A 6,044-nucleotide genomic window follows, 5' to 3' on the forward strand; every position below is an offset into this window, starting at 1 on the left:
TTTACCTTTTCTCTACTCACTTTCTATGTGAAATTTATTAGCGATGGAATACTTTTAGAATTTTACTATAACGAATAGACCAATGCACATTCTAAACAAGTAGTCTCTCTCTCAGGCTACGCCAGTTCACATGGCACTGGACGAATTTTCAGCCGGTAGAAAACTTGATTCGTGCGCAGTTTCAGGGGTGTTTCGTTCACACGGAACCAGCTTAAGGGCCTGTTTACATGGAGGTGGGGGACCCCAGATAGGTGAAGTAACATTCAACTTCAACTTCAACTTCAACTTTATTCATTCAACCTCAATTTACAATTTCACGATAGCTTCCACCCGCGTATAGGACAGTCTAATCGAGGCGGGGGAAGAGACACATATCATGTAGTCTTGATCAAATTAAAATAAGAGATCGTATGGACCGGCGGGTTAACTTACCTACCTGGGGTCCCTCACCCCCATGTAAACAGGCCCTAACTGTGCAAAAATTTTAACGCCTAGCCGTTCATAGTTAGTTCTGTGTGGCCAGAACGAAAATATTGAACGGTCCCATGTGAACAAAGAGAAGCCAAGTTGGTTTTTTCTAAGATTATGAGACTAATGATACCAGTGTGATGAATTTCCGCACTGCTTAATCATAATTACGCATGCAATACTCTTCTATTTATCCTCGATAATTAATAAATGATTAATAACTATAAAGTTTTGTGGGGGGTTGAAAGTGGCTGTTCACATGGAGGGAGGAAGATCCTAGCTCTAGGGACAAGTACAACTCAGAAAACATATGGATCTAGGATGATCCGCCATCTTGGGTCTCCCCCCCCCCCTCCCCTGTCGCCATGTAAACGGCCCCAAAGCCGATTCCCTCGCCTCTTCTCATGTTTTTGCTGATCGCAACGTATAAGTAACCTCAGTCTAATCTTTCACCTAGTATCCTCCCATAAAGGATGATATACTCTAAAAATGGCTTAACTGCAGAATACCCTGCCACTCCAAAACACATCTAGAATCCGTGGCTACGCGGCTACGGACCGCTAGGATGCTAAGTGGCTACGTGGCTGCGTGGCTACGTGGCTCCTCTCGTTCTTTAATCCATGACCCGAAACAAGCGCGCTACACATGAATATATCTCGTTCTTTAATCCATGACCCGAAACAAGCGCGCTACACATGAATATATCTCGTTCTTTAATCCATGACCCGAAACAAGCGCGCTAAACACGAATATATCTCGTTCTTTAAACCATGACCCGAAACAAGTGCCCTGGTTTCGGCTCATGGCTGCAAGATACAACTTATCACACACAATGCCCTCGATCAAAAGATCACATTATTTGGCCGCCTAAGCAACCAATAACTGCATGATATTTTCAATTCAACCAAAAAACTTTACTGAACATGATACATTTTCTTACGGTATATCCAAAACTCCTTTATTGAAATTTCAAACTCTTTCCGCAGATAAACAGTTCTTGCAACACAGGGCATCATACAGCAAAACTGTGTCATATAATGTACAATACTTTCAATTAACACAACTCAAAGTTAAACGTGTTCATATTTGCTCTTACACTGCTTGAACCGATTGGATAAGATTCTGACATATTTTCAGGAAATACATTCTTCTGATTATTCAAATTTGTAAATTTTCTTAATGTCATTTAAAAACACCTTCCACAAATCTTCTCCACTGTGGATATATCGCCATTTGAACTCAGCTAGGTATGATGAGTAGTGTTCTTTTTTACGACCGTGCGTCGGAAGCTTCGCTTTCATTTGCCGCCAATGCCCTTCTATCTTGTTTGTATGGAAACCCTCCTCGTTAACGAACTCCACGGAGTGGTTTACTGTCTTATGGATGTACCCATGTTTTGAAAGATTTACGTACCCCTTCCAGCAATCGGACACAATTGTTGTTCCTGGTTCAATCCATTCTTTGATTACATTTAGCAAAGTTTCCTCCGTCCTGTCTTCTACGGTCGCAATAAAACATTTTCGTGAATCTTCCTCGATGCCGCCAAAAACCCACTGACCCTCCACTACATGTCCACGATGGTACTTTCTCTTTCCAATTTTGCTTTCATCAATTTGAGCCAGTTTCCCTGGACCGCCAATTTTCTCCCTTCCATCGAACAATGCCACCTCACATACTTCACGACAAAACATGTCCCAGTCAACCGCTGTGTGCGAGCCAAGTCCAAGCTGTTGTTTAATTTGCCACTGGTTTAAGTCCTGGTACTACCAGTACGTAAATTTCAACACCTCTTCAATTGTCATGTTCGAATTTTCAAACCAACTTCCTTCTCTGATGCTCCTCTCACATCTATGCCGCTTACCATTAATCTGCCTTCTACATTCCCAGATGTAGCCATCGGATCGGTCTCCCCGCCGAACCCAATTCATTTCCGATCCACACATAGTGCAATTTCTACTCGACGCAATCAGCCCTTCTTCTCTTAGCCATGACAGCGTGAACTCTCTGTCCCACAGGTAATCTCTTAGCAAATTTTCATATGATGTGAAGTTCTCTTGCTTCTCATTTCTTTGATAGCTTGCTTGAGTGCTGCCGCACTGAGTGCTTTGATCTTTTAAATCAGCTTTCGAACACCCAGTTTGCACTCCACATGTCTTACGACGTACAACAGTATACATTTTCCAGAACAGCATAAACGACTGCGGAGCAAACAACTAATTATCTTAACATTGACCGGCATGTATTAGCCCTCACTGAGCGCCATTGAAATAACTCAAACAAAGAAACTGTATAAACGCTAATTTCTTTAATTTTCCCACCTCCTTTGAAGTGTGCACAGTCTTTGTTCCTGGCGCATATTACACCAAACTACAAACAATACCTTCAAATCTCTCTAACTTTTACACAACGCGGCTTCCGCAATTCAACAATTAACATCTTACATTATTATAAAAAAAACTATTCCCACAGAACAGCATAACCATATATTTTGCTTTTAAGAACGCATTTGTTGTTTTTTTTTTTAATCACAATTCGCTTGCAATGAACAGTACAGGAACACAATATTCCTGTAAGGAACATTTGATGCGTATTAGCATATAGTTATTTCACAGTTTCAAGATTTCTGTCAATTCACCATTTTCAATACATTTTTAAACAGCTAAATTTATGATCTCATTTCATAACCAATACAATTTTCATGTAAATTTTTGTAATTTAAAGTGAACTTAGTCATTTTCATTGCGATCAATAATGTAAATAAACATTAGCAGTATTAAAAACTATGAAATTGTCTGGTCGCCTTACAAATACCACATTGGCCTCGTACTCTCTTAGCCCCGTAGCAACTTTTTATCCTCCTAGCCGGGTACACAATTACCCTTTTAAGTCCGTAGCCAAGTAGCTCCGTAGCCAAGTAGCTCCGTAGCCACGTAGCTACGTAGCCACTTAGCCATGTAGCTACGTAGCCATGTAGCTCCGTAGCTCCGTTTTTAAGTTCACTGCGCTATTAAACTTTGTGGTGAAATAAGTTTTGATCTAAATAGCCGCTTACATGTAAATTACCTTAATGTATAATTTTGCTTACCGATAATCTTCGACGTTGAACATTTGCGCACGTGTTTCCACCGACTTTTCCATTGCACTGATCCGTCAGCCGTTTTCCTTGTGTATGGCCCCAAACCACTCCGTTAAACTTTTATGAACATGTCCACGGTTTACGCGGCTCCTGACAACCATTAACAGGATTTCTTATTCCAAAAAAGTAAATAATCAACATTTAAGTCCAAAGAGTCGATCAAGATGAATTCTCTAAAGGTGAGAAAACAAGAAGAATAATCGAATAATAATGAGGATGCAAATTTGCAATTTTAATGAAACTACTGTGGTCTCAGGGGTCCTTAGGGCAGCCAGAGAAGCAACTTTGTTAGGCATTTTTTCCTTGCAGAAATGTGCTTCAAGTTGTCTTTGAATCTTTCTTTTTAAGGTAGAGAAAAGTTGAAAAGTGGTCTTCTCACGCTAGAAAAAAAATTGATAATTTGAAACTGCGTTTTTTCTGAACTTAAACAAGGCTTATTTTTGAAGTAGCTGGGACGGTGGGAAACTACAAGAAGCTGGGTAGGTTGGTGATTTGCGAGGAGATGTAGAATACATAGAATTTATAATACGTTGAACTTCTCTTCACCGGAAATCTCTCTGTTAATGGTAGTTCTTTTGGTCCAAAGATACCAAACTTCATACACTCCTACCTCTGTAATATTCACACCCCTATAGCGGACGCTGAGATATGCCTCTATGGTTACTTATTAAGTTAAGTCTGTACAATAATTGAAACGATTTTGTCAGTTACTTGCACAGATCACACTCCTTTAACTTGGTTTTAGAAATTGTCGTTTGGAAACAAATTCTATGCGTGACGGTCTAAGTCATAAAGAAGCCAGTGTAGTGAACCCTAAACATTCCCTTTGCACATTTATGATCCACTTTTCGCCAAAGACAGGCAAGTATTTTTGCAGACGGAAACTTTGAGAACAATCCCCACGACAAACTTCAAATTCCAATTTGAAATTCCCGAAACTTCCTGGGTCGCGAATGGATATTTTAAAATTCAGGAATAAAGAAGGCAACCCACGCCCCCGCCCCCCTCTCTGGTTTTAAGTGCTGGTAAAGGTAGAGGAAGTAGTTTTCATAGTTTTCAATAGTAGCACTCCTCGTTTCCAGTACGGAGTTAATATCATAAGTGGAGCCCAGACTAGTCTCCAGTGCTCTAAGGATCTACTAGGTACAGGCTCGCCTAGTCACTGTTCGGTCGTATTATTTTTCGCTTGGACCAAGTGACCCGAAACGCTTTGGCCGCGCGGAATAATGAGGCTTAGGGACTAGGCAAGGTACAAGCTACGTTCACACTTGGTGTCCAACAGTAGTGCCTGGGTACCAGGAACAATGACGGTGTGTTCACACCTTGGATACCCAAGCGGGAAGTTTTGGGTATGGAAGACAGTCAAGAGATCTTAAGGCAGTGGATTACCTCGGTACCAAAAGAAAACGTGTTCAAACGGGGACCAGGTGGTGACCGCTCAAATTGTGGCGTGGGTACTTCAAAAAGGGGTGTGTTTATATTAGTACTTAGCGAGTACTGTGCTCCAGCACCGTACCCGAGCGCCAACTGTGTACGAAGCCTTAAATCCCAAAGATCGACGAATGGTTTCCATCCAGCAATGGTGCCTTTTGATCGCTAAATGTAGAAACGACAAGTGACCTACAATTCCCGGATTCCCTCTGAAGAAAGCTTAACGCTCGAAACGTCAACTTTAGAATCTCTTCACGGCGATGGTAAATCGACCGTTTCAACTGAGTTGATAAAAGGAAGTCCTTTTAAAGCTAACCTGTTTATCCTACAAACACAAAAGATAATCTGGATAAGGATAACGTACAGTCGAACAGTTTCCAATTATGTTTCGTTTAATTCATTCTTCTTTGAATGTCCTAACAATGAGACTGTGAAGACATAGTAATGATCAGAGAGCGCATAACAGGTGATAACGCTCAGTATTATAGTACACTAGCACCCTCACACAAGCACTCACTCGCCGAGTTATTAAAAGGACGATTAGCCCTTATAAAGGGGTAGTTACTTTGACAACTCATAAGCTCTGTTTACAGTTCATTCAGAATTAAAGCATACTGGGTTTCGTGAAACTTGACCATGTCGTTTGAAATTTTGGCATTTTAACCCCCCACTTCATAACGGAATGTTGAGCCTTAAAGGTAAAACAGGTTATTTCAAAGTACTTAGAAAATCAAGAAGAAAAAGTAAATTTTCAAATTGCTTACTTCCTAAAAATTATGCATAGAACCTACGTGGTACAGTATGAATACCAATCAGGAACAAATTAGTGGATTTGAGGCGGACCAATTTTGAGCAGCCCACTGAGCACAAAGAAATGACATAACCAGATGATACAGAGCAGGTTGTCCTTTATAGCGAGGTGTTATTTTCAGGACTTAATTTATATTTGTCACACACAACAAGGAAGTTTGACCACACCCATTTGGACAGGTAGCAAGCAGATTTCCCC

The 6,044-nt window shown here is 40.8% G+C and overlaps 1 pseudogene; it reads right to left on the reverse strand.

Annotated features, from left to right (window-relative positions):
* Window positions 1–1,123: 1,123 nt before the first annotated feature.
* LOC140952823 (uncharacterized) lies at window positions 1,124–3,631 on the reverse strand (annotated as a pseudogene).
* Window positions 3,632–6,044: the final 2,413 nt, after the last annotated feature.

The sequence above is a fragment of the Porites lutea genome, chromosome 11 (genome assembly GCF_958299795.1).
Source record: "Porites lutea chromosome 11, jaPorLute2.1, whole genome shotgun sequence".
NCBI classification, from domain to species: domain Eukaryota; kingdom Metazoa; phylum Cnidaria; class Anthozoa; order Scleractinia; family Poritidae; genus Porites; species Porites lutea.